Source organism: Schistocerca cancellata, chromosome 12 (genome assembly GCF_023864275.1).
Source record: "Schistocerca cancellata isolate TAMUIC-IGC-003103 chromosome 12, iqSchCanc2.1, whole genome shotgun sequence".
Classification (NCBI taxonomy): domain Eukaryota; kingdom Metazoa; phylum Arthropoda; class Insecta; order Orthoptera; family Acrididae; genus Schistocerca; species Schistocerca cancellata.
The window spans coordinates 85,239,413-85,255,674 of NC_064637.1; the positions used below are offsets into that span (position 1 = coordinate 85,239,413).

At 45.0% G+C, this 16,262-nt stretch overlaps 1 pseudogene; it reads left to right on the forward strand.

The window, feature by feature from the left end:
- The first annotated feature begins 5,765 nt into the window (after positions 1–5,765).
- Positions 5,766–5,883, forward strand: LOC126110079 (5S ribosomal RNA; annotated as a pseudogene).
- The last annotated feature ends 10,379 nt before the right edge of the window (positions 5,884–16,262 follow it).

The following is a 16,262-nucleotide window of genomic DNA, read 5'->3' on the forward strand; positions in this document are numbered from 1 at the left end:
CGGCCCTGACTAACATTAACCTATACCTTTCACAAATCACTTACCTCACAAAAATCTTCGTTACTGGAACTACTGCAATACAGCGAGCGCCACTACTGCCAGCTAAATAACAGATTCAAACTACAGAAGGCACTAACTACTGATAGGCATAGTTAGCAAATGAAAGATTTTAATAGAGAACAAACAATGTATTTACCTTAATAGTCATCATATATATAGCAGTTCATGACATCCATTCTGTACTCAAAAATCCGCCATCTCATTTCCCACATCCACCACTGCTGGCGGCTCACCTCTAACTGCGCAACGCTACGCGCTGTTCACATCCAGCTGCCGCTGCCCAACACTAAAATGGCAGACAACAATGCAAACTAGCCACAGCCTGCACACAGCACAGCCAGTGATTTTCATACAGAGCGCTACGTGGCATTGCCAATAAGAAAATATAAACAGCCTACTTACAAAAGTCATGACCAAGGCCTTTTGGGACTCTGAAGGGGATATTCTGTTTTTCTGTTTGATGTCCTCCCTCACGGTTCAACGACCAACTCTGCAAACGAACTTCTCCTTCTCCATGACGACGGAAGGCCTCATCCAAGTCTACATACGCGAGAGGGACTCACAAAATTTCATTTCACTTCTCCCTCATCCGCCCTTCAGCGACGATTTCGCACCTAAAGACGTCCATTTGTTTGTCCCAATGAAGGATGCATTCAGTGGGATGCACTACGTGGATGATGAGAGGAGGTTATTGGTACTGCAAGACGTCGAGCAGTTATAGTGGTACCATGAAGGCATGCACGCCCTCCTAGTAGGGTGGCGTAAGGCCATCACATTGAACGGAGCTTACTCTTAAAAATTGGGATTTCTAGCCAAAAGAGTTTGGAACGGTACTGAATAACATTGAATAAAAGTCATTTTACTATGTTTTGTAGCTCGACTTGATGTCTTTCCGTGTTCGCGGTTTAAAAATTGGGTTGTTTTGCAAATCAGCCTTGTGCAAAAATAATTAATTAATTTTTATTCTTATAATTACCCACACGTTTCGACGCCTATGTGTGATCTTCTGTGGGTCAAATTTTTATTTCTGAAAAGTACAGTACCAAATTTATAATCACTATAGGCCTAAGAATTACAGTATGTGCATTTTCCTATGTTTCATTTTGACGCTCACCTTAAAATTACATCGCTTAATGAACTGCATTATTATACATCGGCTCTTGTGCCCTTTCTCGTCGTTTTTTTTGGCAGCATGTCATCTGCACACTAGTCATGAATAAAATTATTGTGTATTTGTGACGAACTGTGTGTCGGTAGAAGTTATGTCCGTTTCTGTAGCTACATAGCAGGCTGGGTGATGGTGTTCGGTAAATTCAGGAAACGAGTGCTAACACGCCGCACTGTTTTGGCCGGACCACCTGCGCGTCACTTTTTCAGTTGAGAACTGTCAACACCCATTAAACTCAGTAGCCCAGCACTGAAGTTCGATAGTTTCTTATTTTCCGTCTTGTCTAGCGTAGTACCAGTGAAGGAAAGAGGAAGTGGTACTATGCTGTGGGGAGTGGTGTTCGTGTTCAGGATAAAAATTCACCTTGTCATAAATCAGTGAATATGAGGCAATGGTTTTTGGACAATAACATTCCTGAAATGGACTTGCTGCCCAGCGTACCAACATGAATTCCATACAATGCCTCTGAGATGAGCTACAACGGCGACTTTGCTCCAGAACCGTCCAGAATCACCATCTTCTCTGGTTGTGACTTTGAGGAAAAGTGGTCGCTATTCCTCCACAAACATTCAGACATCTCACTGAAAATGCATCCAGCAGAGAGTTCAAGACGTCGTAACGGCCAAGCATGGGCCCTCCCAATATTAATGTCTAATAATATATGTCCGTATCTTTTGATCAGATAGTGTACTAGATTTGGCAGAACTCAGCATAGGAGCAATTAGCGAAAAACGTTACATGTCGTACTACTCCCTTCGTTGTTTTCTGCTCGTTTACTCAGTAGCGAACGTCAGCTTCTGATGCTGAGTGAACCACTGTTTACAAGTGCACTCTCTGACGTCACGAGGTGTCTGACCGCCGTTCGTCAAGGCTCGTACCATCAAAGACGGGGGGCGACCCAGTGCCCCACTGACTGGGAGACCAGGGCGTCGCGTTTCTTCCTTCCCCCGCGACCATTTCTTTACGAGCGCATCCGCGCCGCCGCAGGAATCCATTCCGCGATCGTTAAACGGGACTTCCCCGACTAAAGCCCGGCCCCCTCCCCTGCGCCCGCCGTTCCCCCTCCCTACCCTTCCTCAGCGCCGTCACGGGTCCCGGCAAACACTTGGCACCGCGTAACACTTTAAAACGCTCGTAAAACCCGCATCGCCGCCTCCGTCGGCGATTGTCTGCACTTGCGTCGCGTCGCTGGTCGGCCGCCAACGACAGCACTCGAGCCGCCGCCGCCGCCGACGCCGCCTCGGCGGCTGCCGCCAGCAAACACTTCGGGTCGACTACTGCAGTTCCGGTTTTTAATTTCCGCCATAACGGCCGACGAAGCGTGCAGGCAGAGTTCCCAGTTACGTGATGAAGACACTACGGCTCTACGGACAGTTAGCAGCTGATTATTACGTCATTCGTTCCGGACTTTTCACTATCTTCGTAATTTCACTGACTGACTAACTTTATGCATTCTTCCATTTTTTTAAAAACCTAACAGTCCTAAAAATATGAATTATTCTATATCACGTGCTCCGCTCGAGAAAAGTTATATGTCGCACTACAGGTTTAAGAGAAAAATTGTGATATGCTGTTATTGGGCAGGAGACTCGCCCGTTGGAGCATGTAGACTCTTTGACAAAAGAAAGGAAACCATGCAACACGAAACTATTATCAGAATGGGACAGAAATCGGCAGATGGGATGTACATGTACGCACAGACAAATGATTACAATTTCAGAAAAAGTGGATGATTTATTCAAGAGAACGAGCTTCACAAACTGGGCAAGTCAGTAACATGTTGATCTAGATCTGGTCCTTGCGAATGTAGTTATTTGGGTTGGCACTGACTGATATAGTTACTGGATGTCCTCCTGATGTATACCGTGCCACATTCTGTCCAATTGGGGCATTAAATCGTCAAAATCCCAAGACGGTTGGAGGGCTCTGCCTATAATGTTCCAAACGTTCTCAATTGGGGAGAGATCCAGCGATCCTGTTAGCCACGACAGGGTCTGGCAAGTACGAGGACAAGCTGTAGAAACGCTCGCCGCGTGTGGGCGGGCATTACGTTGCTGAAACGGAATCCTACTCCAGTCAATAACATTACAGGCCGAAGACGGATGTCGACATGCCTCAGACAGTGGTGGGACTCCAACCTGACTGTCGCCAGCCGTACAGTCCGACAGTCAAGGGTGGTGGTCTGGAATGCCTTTCCTTTTAATGGCAGAAGCCCTATCTCAGTCGTCAGTGGGACCCTTACAACACGACAGTACGTCGACGATATTCTACGCTTCGTTTTGTTTCCCTTCAGGACAGGCCATCTTGGTCTTACATTTCAGTAAGATCATGCCAGCCCGTACACGGCGAATCTTTCTACTGCTTGTCTTAATGCTTACCTACCTTTTCCAGAAAGCTCGCAGATGTCTCCCCATTTGAGAGCATTTGGAGCATTATCGGCAGGACCCTGCAACCAGCTCGGTACTTTGACAATCTAACGCGCCAATTGGACAGAGTCTGGCACGACATTCCTTCGTAATCCGACGTTTTTTTTCGCCTCTGATTGTATTTCTATTTGACGCCACTTAGGCGACTTCCGCCTATATTAAGATGAGATAAAATGGTGGGGACAACACAAACACAGAGTGCCCGAATGAAGAAAATCTCCAACACAGCCAGTAATGGAAACTTACGACTCCTCGATCTAGAGACAGTAACCCTGACGATAGTCCACGAATTGCTGTCATAACTCCGAAGTCAAATCATTTGAAGCCCTGCCGGCCGGTTTGGCCGAGAGTTTCTTGGCGCTTCAGTCTGGAACCGCGCGACCGCTTCTGTCGCAGATTCGAATCCTACCTCGGGCATGGATGTGTCTGATGTCGTTAGGTTAGTTCGGTTTAAGTAGTTCTAAGTTCTAGGGGACTGATGACCTCAGATCTTAAGTCCCATAGTGGTCAGAACCATTTGAAGTCCTGTAGGTATCGAGAATTTTTTCATCGCTAACAGTTCAGTACACCACCTTCCAACTGCATAGTAACCACTCCCGCTAGTCAACACCACACCAGCAACACACGAATACTGTTCAAATTAAACACGAAAACAGGCACACAAGAACATCACACTCAAATTTTCATGGAAGCAAGTATAAATTACTGACGTCTATTAAGCTTGGCAAAATACGTCTCCTTCACTAAAACTCTATCACCACCCAGCTACTGCCCAAGCGATCTGACGTAAAGACTTTGCCTACCAGGCGCGAAACTTTGTGCCCAAGGCTGTTTCGACCACGCTGTGCGGATGCACACATATTACCCGAACTCTTACGGGACTTTGTAGGAATATCTTCCATGAGTAATGAGTGTGTTGGGTGGGGACACTACGAATGTAGTGTGTGGACATAGAAGGTGAGAATGTCGGTTTCGTGGGAGGCGTGCCCGAGATAATCCCTGCAGTCGTACTATCCTCTGTGCCCTCGGTGGCTCAGATGGATAGAGCGTCCGCCATGTAAGCAGGAGATCCCGGGTTCGAGTTCCGGTCGGGACACACATTTTCACTGGTCCCTGTTGATATACATCAACGCCTGACACCAGCTGAAAGTGTTAATATATAATTCTAATAACGCTGCAGAACTTCCGCTGGAAATCCTTCACACATCCTCTATATAGTCAAGATCCCTCCCCATGCGATCTCCATATATTTGTAGCGTTGAAGAAAGACGTTCACGGCCGTCGATTTGCTTCGGATGAAAAGGGGCTCTCTCGGTGTAATCATGCTTCCACAGGCAAAGTTGAAGATTTTTCGGTGAACGCACTAACCGTCATGTCTCACAGTGAGATAAATTATTAACAGTTACAACGTTAGTTTCGAAATAATGAACAGTTTGTTTACTTTTTTCCATCTATGTTGTTTTCATTTCAGTGCTTGTTTAATATATTCCAATCCCTCTCTTTCGCTATAGTTTTCACTCTGCACAGTTTCCTCTCGTACCATCGAATTTCTCCCCAGACCTGTTAACGCATCGCCTGTGTCACCTCGCCCCTTTTTCGTTTCAGCCTTTTTCAAACGTTCCTATCCTCGCCTATTCTGTGGAGACCTTGTTCATTTCGTACCGTAATAGGAACACTTAATTTTCAACATCCTTCTACAGTATCTCATCTGTATGCTCTGGATCGTATTTTTCAATTTTCCTACAGTACATTATTTACTTTGGCTCAATGCTGTGCGTTAGATGTACCTTGTGAGACAGTTATTTCTTAAACTGAGGCTGACGCTTGGTACTAGTAGACTTCGATTACGGAGGAATACCCCTTTCGTATGCGGTACTCCTCTTTCTATATCTTCCTACCTGCATTACTTTGCTTCCACGACAGTAGAATTGTTTCACATGGTCTATTATCTTGTGCCCATTTTCAATGTTGAGTATATCGATAACCCCATTTCTGTTACTTCTCATTAGTTCTGTATTTTTTGGTTTCCTCTCATTCCATATTGCGTGCTCTCTGGACTGTTGATTCTATTCAATAGGTCCTGTAATTCTCCCTCACTCTTAGTGACAACCGGCAACGGCCTTGCCGCAGTGGTTACACCGGTTCCCGTGAGATCACCGAAGTTAAGCGCTGTCGGACGTGGTCGGCACCTGGATGGGTGACCATCCAGGTCGCCATGCGCTGTTGCCATTTTTCGGGGTGCACTCAGCCTCGTGATGCCAACTGAGAAGCTACTCGACCGAATAGTAGCTTCTTTGGTCAAGAATATCATCATAACGGCTGGGAGAGCGGTGTGCTGACCCCACACCCCTCCCATCCGCGTCCTACACTGAGGATCACACGGCGGTCGGATTGTCCCGGTAGGCCACTCGTGGCCTGAAGACGGAGTGCTTAGAGACAACAGCAGTCTCATCAGCAAACGTTACCACTGGATCTTTCACTCTGAATTACACTCCTGTTTTTGAGCCTTTCTTTTATTTCCGTCATTGCTTCTTCGATATGCAGGTTGGACAGTATCTGAGAACTACTGCATTTCTCCCCCCGCACTTCTCCGTTGCTCTTACATTTTTATTGTTCCCTTTCTGATCTTCTAGATATTGTATATCGCCCTTCTTTCGCTATGGGTCAAACCAGTTTTCCTGAGAATTTAAAACTTTTTACGTTGCCGGCTCCTCTTCCTAGTTCGAGAAATCGTATCATTCTTTTCCGTAGTCTTTCCCCCATTAACAAGTCCGACGACTCACTACATCTGTACTGTTTTTCCCTTTGATAAGGCCAAACTGGTCGTCATCCAACAATTCTCAATTTACTTTTTTCTGTACACGGTTCTTGGCTTGTTGCTCTAGTGCGCGACAGTTGTAGCGTTTATACAGCACTTGCTGTCTTCAGGATTTTGTAACGGTATGTGTAGTAAATTTGTGTGAACATAACCTTTAGTAAAATATATTTCATATTTCGAGTGCACATGTTACGCCCTCTCTCTCCCTCTCTCTCTCTCTCTCTCTCTCTCTCTCTCTCTCTCTCTCTGTCAACACACGTTCACACACACAACAATCCATTTAGTCACAGTAGTGCCATGTTTCAGCTCCTGAACTCCTGTACGCATTCTGTTAGTTCTCCGTCACATTACATATAACTTTAAAGTGGGTATTGAACAAGTAGAACCATTTCTCAAATAATCTTTCCTTTTAAATTCCCATTACTTTGTCTTTTATAATCCGATGGCCCATGAGCCGATTTCCATCTCAAGTTACGCCTCCTGTGTTTCTTATTTCCTGCGTTGTGAGGACGCCTCACAGGCAAAACAGATAAATCAGTGAATGTTACGAGGGCAACTTCCCTGTGACACATTTCAACTTAGTCACCTGAAACGGCAGGATTTCTTGTTTCACATACTGGAGTCCGCAGGCAGCAGCAGAAGCTGGGTGGAAACCCGTTTACACGTGAAGGTCACGCTACGTTTGAACGATATATTACAAGAAAAATGTGTTTTCACTGCTCGGAAGCTCTACCGTTTAGGTTTCTACAGCGTTTCATGTGGAACTAAATGCATCCGCCACCCTTAATGGTCTAAAATAGTCGAATATCAACTAAGACGTCAGAGGATATCGATAAATATTACGTTTTAATAGGTGTAGTAATTCTTGTTACTACGTGTTAGCGGCAACATTCCGTAGTCATTGCGCAACTACTATAATTGACATTTCGTGCATCAGATGCCAGCGAAGGAATGGCGTTTGACACTTGTGTAAATCGTTCGCTCTTAAAAAGAAAATAATGAGGACTGTCATGTTGTTATGCAGTATCCCTATTCCTTAAGAAAGTTCTGTACATATGCTTTCTGTGGAATGGGCGGGTTTAATTCGTTTGAACGTAGTTTTGGCGTCCCATTCCGTAGTCTCAAATGCTGTTATTTTAAGTTTCTTATTTACTGCGGGAGAGTTAATGATTTCATGTGTTTCCTTACGAGAAGCAGACATTATGTATCTCCAGCGTGAAAGTGTCTGTTTCTGTCACAATAACGTTTGAGGGAAGTTAATAGAGACAGACCCACGGCCATCATACCTTTCTGTCAGTATGTCATTATTCGCATTTGACACAAACGTTACCATAAAAAAGTTCAGCATGCACTTAACGTAACTGACTTTATAGTTATTGGTCTACGCCAATATCGCATGAATATTTCTTTATTTACAACAACCGGATCCGACAGATTTTGGTGTCATCTTCAGGCCTCCAAAAATTTTAGTAACCAAACGTGTTAAGTGTGTGTGGCAACCTCACGCCAATTGGTCACGTTAGTGGATAAAATGTAGCACATTATAAAAAAGTCTGTCAAAAATAAAACGTTTACAGTCGAAAAGCACCTTGTTCGCATGGCCATGTCTATATATGTAGAACTCACAGATGACTTTTACGTAATAAAAATTACAATTAGAAATAAAATGCGCAGCAGCACATCTGAATACTGACGTCATACCCATCACCCCTAGTGCACTGAGATCGATACCACATTCCCTGCAGAGCGTTCTGTCTGGAAACTCAGGATATAGCAAAGGTTGTGACATACAAGTGAATATTAATGTTCTGAACGACCCATCACTTAAGTAAGACCGAGCGAGGTGGCGCAGTGGTTAGACACTGGACTCGCATTCGGAAGGACGACGGTTCAATCCCGCGTCCGGCCATCCTGATTTAGGTTTTCCGTGATTTCCCTAAATCACTCCAGGCAAATGCCGGGATGGTTCCTCTGAAAGGGCACGGCCGACTTCCTTCCCCTTCCTTCCCTAATCCGATGAGACCGATGACCACGCTGTCTGGTCTCCTTCCCCAAACCAACCAACCAACCAACTTACGTAAAATATTGTGAAATCACACACGTCACCAGGGCTGCTCCTCAGGAAGTCTTAAGTATCCTGCAGTGGACTCGATTCTGCCCAACAATTCCGCCTCTGCCGTGAAGAGAAATAAATTCGAAAATAGCCTAATAATATTATAAATTACAGAATTCGAAATAATTGAAAGAAAAGAAAAAAATGCTAGAACGCAATAGCAGCAGTGAATCAGAATACAGATTAAAATAGAGGTCAGAACTACATCTGATAGTGGTGAAATTAACAAATGTAATGTGGAAAAGGTGTTTAAATTTCTAGATGTACATAAGCGGAATGAATAATAACAGAATAAGTGCACAAATCTCTGACTTACTAAGCATTTGTAAATCTAAGCAGAACAGCAGGAAGAGAAATAAAAAATGTGGGAGGCGCCATGGGCATTATAAGAAACAGAACACATTTTAAAGAAGCAACAGGAAAGACAGTCTCGCAGAACAGGGGAAGAAACCAACAACTGGAACGAAGAGGACACAGGAGGAGAAGGAATAATATGTTCGATGATTGGAAGAAGTGTGGGCCCAAGGAAAAGTGCAGTTCAAAACAATGAAGCGGAAAGTGTTCATTGGTTGTGTTCTCTAAAAGGGTTATTCGAAAATAATAACAATAATAACAATTACAATAATAATATTTGCTGTAATATCTCCTGCACTAGTAAACTCCGTTTTTATAAACGTTTCCTGTCGTGTTCCTGCCATTCTGTGAAGAAAAGTGCAGGTATTCTTAGAATCACACCCGTCTCTTAAAACCCTAGAAAGATAAATAAAAGTGGAAGAACTGGCCAATGAGAGTATCTCCTTTGCAGTTTTTGTTGGAATTTCAACACGGATCCGCAGCCTCGAACTAATCTCCAAAACATGTATATTCAGTTTCATATAACGACTTTAATGCAAAAATATTAGAGCGGAGAAAGACGAACACATTATAATCCATGACTACCTTGCATACCATCAAAGTTGACCAGGCTACTAGGAAATTCAGGGATGACAGCTGTGGGGACGTGAGGAAAATACGCTAAACAACGTACCGTTTCAGCCTCTGTGCTGTCACCACGACCTTTATGTCCATTCGTCCGTTAGTGAGACAAGGAGTGTCTGGAATTGGAGGAGTACAAGCTGCAGACGATGTAGCCAATAACGCCGCCTGCATGGTCTTCATCGTGGCCACTCGGGCAGTTGACCCTGGACATAAATAAATTTAACACATCGCGCATAGATAGACGGAGTGATCCATTACAGTTAGATTGAAATAAATCGGTGTAAACGGCAAGGACTGTAAAATACTTAGGGCCAAACGCCCGGAAGGACCTAGAGTTGAATGATAGCAAAAGCAGATGCCAGACTAAGATTCATTGCAGGAATATTCAGACAATGTAATTTATTCGCGAAAGAACTGGATTACAAGACACTTATTCCAACTGTTATTGAGAGTTCCTCGTAAGTCTCGGACCCCTACCGAGTTGGATTAGTAGAGGAGATAGACAAGATACAACTTAGAGAGACGAGTTTCGTTAAAAGATAATGTAGTCGGCGAGAAAGCGTTACGGACATGTTGAACAAACTCAGTGGCAGACGCTACAAGAAAGACATTGTACGTATTAGAAAGGTTTACTGTTAACATTTCGAAAGAGCACTTTCCGCGAAGTGTAGAGCAGCATCGTACTTCCTCCAACATATGTCTCACAAAATGTGTTCACCACTGGAAAATCCAAGAAGTTACAGCTGATACGAAGGTTTATCTGCAGTCATTATTCCAACGCGTCACTCGTGTGTGGAACAGAGATGAGGGAAGAGGTAGTGATATCAGAAGTACTCCCCGCCATACACATAGGTGATCTTGAAGAGCATGCAGATAGATATATGTGTTGACGAGAAGGAACAATACTGTGCAAGTAGCGATCCTCATGTACTATTCTCATTTCTTAACCTAATTCCCTCAACATTTCATTATTTAATCCGACTGCACGTCATTATCCTTATTTTACATTTCTTGATGTTCATCTCGTAATCAGTTTTCAAGATATTGTCCATTTGGACAAATATGAAGTGTACATCATGAATGATGTTTAGGCGCTCTGGATGTAACGAACGAACAGAGTGCGCTTCGCTTCGCAAGATCTCTGTTCACTTAATCCATATTGATTTATATAGAGATTTTCGTTCTCCAAAAATTGTCATAATATGTGAAAATAAATACGCTCCCTAAGTCTGATCATGTATATCGATAGTTCATCCATCCTAGGAATCGAGGAATTTCAACGCGTTCTGCCTGTTATCGATATCGATACTAGCAAGATATGAAAATATGTGACACAAATTGCTGTATTTTTTGATTACACTGACGTTCGAGCTTGAATTTAATGTACCGCCAACAGACTGTGGACTTTAGTATGTAGCACAAATTTCAGCTTGATACGGCTACTTGTTCCTGTGAAAAAGGAGTTTTAACAGACTTACTGACGGACCATCGGATAACAAATGACAAAAAATATTTTTTTCGTGTGACATAATCACAAATAAACAATTTTCGAATGTTTCCTTTAATTCTACCGTGAAACCTTACTTCCTTGCCAAATTTCAGGATTATAGGTCAACAGGAAGGATTCTATAGGTTTCGATGAGTGCGTTTGCGAATATCACGTGACTAAATGGCCTTATTTTTTGATTACGTTCACGTAGAAGTTTAAATCTTTTTACGATACCAAAGGACAGTTGACTTTAGTGTGTAACGTAAATTGAAACGTGATACGTATCCCCGTTCATGAGAAAAATGGTTCTTAGCTGTCGGACAGATAAACAGACAGACGAACGGACAATGAACTGATCCGACAAGGCATTGTTTATACTGACTAACGTACGAACCGTAAAAAAGCAAACCACTCAGAAGACACGGTCGGATGTCAGTGAACTTCGTACACTTCACATCATGGGCGGGTATGAAAAATGATTAGAGTTGTAATTTTTTGTGACAGATGGAAAAACCACCAACCTGCTTTAGTGTTGCTCGCAAGCCTGGTGCGATACGTAAGGGTCGTGAACAGCGTCGTATGTTCAGTGATTGTTGTAAAGGACTGGGAGATACCGGGTACTCATCTCAGACCGTGTTATCAGCACTGATGCAGTATGAAAGGGGTCTCGTTGCGAGAGTCCATTTGGCCGACCGGTCGGATCTTGATGCTAGGTAACGCTTACTCCTCGTCAAGGTTCAAGCCGACCACGTCTGTGGGGGTCGCCATATTGTATACTAAGTATATGGTAATACTGTATCTGCGTTCACTATACGAGAAAAAATAATGGACTCCCTGCAACATAATCTGCCGCCCTGATATATTGGTAGGGGGCTGACGACAGAAGGACTGGTGAATTACGTGACCCACGAGCATACTGACGTTAACACCGCAACACAAACGGCTGCGTTTGCAGAGGCGCCGTGACCGGAGAACACAGACTGCTGATGGGTGGCGTCGAATTACGTTCAACGATGAACAGCGATTGTATGGCTGTTAACCTAGTGCGAGACCGCATTCTCTCAATGTTTTGGAGAGGTACAGCGTGCTGCTTGCGTCGTGGTGTGGGGAACCGTCGGGTGTGACTTCAGGTACCGGTTGTAGTGATCGAGGGACCTCCGACGACGCAGTGGGAGGTCACAGAAATCCTGCGTTCTCGTATGCCACCGTTCATGTAGCAATACTGTGGTGCAATTTTTCAACGAGACAATGCTCCTCCACGCATGATGTGCCTCTATGAACTGTCTGTGTCACTTTGAGGTGCTCTCGTGGCCAGAAAATCCAGAGATCTGTCTCCGACAGATGATATGTGAGACCAGCTCTGACACAATCGTCATAGTTCCAGTGAGCTAAGTTGCCTTACGCAACGATATAGCAGAGAAAGAACACCCTACTCAACTGAACCAACTCATGCATGCAGATCAGAGAAGAAACAACGTCATACTGACAAGTGGGCTATTGATGCAGAGTTCATTGTAAATTAGACTCGATTTTGTAATCGATGAACAAAAATCACTTATGCTTTGAACCCGTGAGGTTTCGTTTCCTCTTCCCTATCTACGTGCTCCACCTTTCCCTGTCAGGCAGCGTGTAACGCTGATTCTTTACAGATTGAAGACAGTGTACCTGTAATATCCTACCTGCTTGAACCGAGATTCAGAAACATAAGTTTTCAGGATGCCATAGCTTTTGCTAGGACAAATGGCTCTGAGCATTATGCGACTTAACTTCCAAGGTCATCAGTCGCCTAGAACTTAGAACTACTTAAACCTAACTAACCTAAGGACATCACACATATCCATGCCCGCGGCAGGATTCGAACCTGCGACCGTAGCGGTCGATCGGTTCCAGACGTTTGCTAGGACAGTATCTACAGTATTTACTTTGCTTCAACCGCTGGTCCCGGAAGCAGTGAACGAGATACCGATTTTCGTGGTAGCACACAGCAACCAAAACAAAAAAGGCGAAGCAGTAAACTCTTTCGACACTTCTGTGAATGATGAAAAAGATGTAGTGAGACTCTGATTGGCGAAACCTCTGTCACCACTGTAGGCTAGTTCTGTGTAGCAGCAGGAAGACGTGGAAGTTTTGTCCCCCCCCCCCCCCCCCCCCCAGCTGTACCGTATCAGGTAGTCACGAGTACCGAACAGTTCCAACTACATTGGTGCCCTCCGAGCATATACACTCCTGGAAATTAAAATAAGAACACCGTGAATTCATTGTCCCAGGAAGGGGAAACTTTATTGACACATTCCTGGGGTCAGATACATCACATGATCACACTGACAGAACCACAGGCACATAGACACAGGCAACAGAGCATGCACAATGTCGGCACTAGTACAGTGTATATCCACCTTTCGCAGCAATGCAGGCTGCTATTCTCCCATGGAGACGATCGTACAGATGCTGGATGTAGTCCTGTGGAACGGCTTGCCATGCCATTTCCACCTGGCGCCTCAGTTGGACCAGCGTTCGTGCTGGACGTGCAGACCGCGTGAGACGACGCTTCATCCAGTCCCAAACATGCTCAATGGGGGACAGATCCGGAGATCTTGCTGGCCAGGGTAATTGACTTACACCTTCTAGAGCACGTTGGGTGGCACGGACATGCGTTGGGTGGCATGCGGACGTGCATTGTCCTGTTGGAACAGCAAGTTCCCTTGCCGGTCTAGGAATGGTAGAACGATGGGTTCGATGACGGTTTGGATGTACCGTGCACTATTCAGTGTCCCCTCGACGATCACCAGTGGTGTACGGCCAGCGTAGGAGATCGCTCCCCACACCATGATGCCGGGTGTTGGCCCTGTGTGCCTCGGTCGTATGCAGTCCTGATTGTGGCGCTCACCTGATCGGCGCCAAACACGCATACGACCATCATTGGCACCAAGGCAGAAGCGACTCTCATCGCTGAAGACGACACGTCTCCATTCGTCCCTCCATCCACGCCTGTCGCGACACCACTGGAGGCGGGCTGCACGATGTTGGGGCGTGAGCGGAAGACGGCCTAACGGTGTGCGGGACCGTAGCCTAGCTTCATGAAGACGGTTGCGAATGGTCCTCGCCGATACCCCAGGAGCAACAGTGTCCCTAATTTGCTGTGAAGTGGCGGTGCGGTCCCCTACGGCACTGCGTAGGATCCTACGGTCTTGGCGTGCATCTGTGCGTTGCTGCGGTCCGGTCCCAGGTCGACGGGCACGTGCACCTTCCGCCGACCACTGGCGACAACATCGATGTACTGTGGAGACCTCGCGCCCCACGTGTTGAGCAATTCGGCGGTACGTCCACCCGGCCTCCCGCATGCCCACTATATGCCCTCGCTCAAAGTCCGTCAACTGCACATACGGTTCACGTCCACGCTGTCGCGGCATGCTACCAGTGTTAAAGACTGCGATGGAGCTCCGTATGCCACGGCAAACTGGCTGACACTGACGGCGGCGGTGCACAAATGCTGCGCAGCTAGCGCCATTCGACGGCCAACACCGCGGTTCCTGGTGTGTCCGCTGTGCCGTGCGTGTGATCATTGCTTGTACAGCCCTCTCGCAGTGTCCGGAGCAAGTATGGTGGGTCTGACACACCGGTGTCAATGTGTTCTTTTTTCCATTTCCAGGAGTGTATTTTCAGAGGCAGGAACCACACTTTCACAGTTGCGGAACAGGATATCAATAAAACGATCGGATAAATTATTGTTTCTGACTGACTATATGAAAGAAGAATGGGAAGTTTACGTAAGATTTCTTTACTTTTGGGTAGCATTCATCTGCTTTTCTAAGTATAACGTAATTTCATGTTTCAAGTTCCGTATTTTTAATCTGTAATGAAAATAAAAACATGGCTGGATTTAACTCTTGCATTATTACTTTTCAAACATTAGAACATTATGTAATTTTTGGAGATGTTTATACAGGGTGTCCGAAAAGTCTTTCCCTGATTACATAAATTGATAACTCAGGCTAGAAGTAAGATACAAGTATGAAACTGGTGTCTAATTGTTTACAAACTATCAAAGTTTTTTTCACACATCAGTAAACTTTCACTTCCATTGTTGCCCAATGGCAGTACACGTCGATATGACTTTGCGGTCGAAATGCTATCACGTATTGAGGACTATGATGGTTAGACGAATTGCCTTTTCCGACGAAGCGACCTTTTTTGCCAGTGGAGTAGTGAATCGCCATAATGTGCGCATTTGGGGTTCACAACCCCCTTGGCGAGGTCACGGAGTGCACCAGAGGCAGTCCAAAGGTGAATGTTTGGTGCGCGCTATTGCACGATCGAATTATCGGGCCATTATTCTTCGCTGAGGCTACCATCACATCTGCAGTGTATCTGGACATGCTGCAACTGTATGCTATTCCTCAGCTGCTTCAGTATCACCCCGATGTCTTGTTTCAGCAAGACGGTGCACCGCCTCATTGGGGTTTGGACGTCTGTGCCTATCTCGATATGATCTTTCCTGGGCGATAGATTGGTCGCAAATATGAATTGGATACACACCCTCCTCTCTCTGTGTACCTCCTCCTCATACCTCTCTCTATCCATTTCCTCCTCCTCCCCTCTCTCGGTCCATAATCTCCTCCACGTCTCTCTCTCCATTTCCCCTTTCCTTTCTCTGAGCCTATCTCTTCCTTCCTTTGTCTACGTCAAATTTCCTCTGTCCACCGCCCCTCACACCCTTTCTCTGAGTTTGAGCCTTGTTTACAGTTATTGAAAACGAAATTAATGGGAAAATGGTTGGTATCATTGGTACCCCGGGCATGAAAAAGAGAACTGTCCAGCTGACGGATCTTTCGAGAAAGTCATTCCAATGGCAGTATTTTACGTAGTTTTAATCTGCAAATGGATGGGATTAGTGCGTTTCCTAATATTCAGATTCTGTGGTGGTATTGTGATCATAAGCCGATAAGCCATAGAAAGTACTTTCCAATTTTCTGTTAACATTTGAAAATTATATATAAGGAGAAACAATGTGTTTGAGAGAAACGATTTGTCTAATGATTTAAATGCCCTGCTGACGTAGTTAAAACAGACTGAAATCGTTAACGAAACTGCACGTTTTCACTGCACAACATTTTCTTTCTCCCAGTTACTTTTAACAGAAAAGCTGCAGATCATTGCTTAAGAAATATGTAGTATGAATATTTATTACAACTTCGCGTAAAAATTGAAGT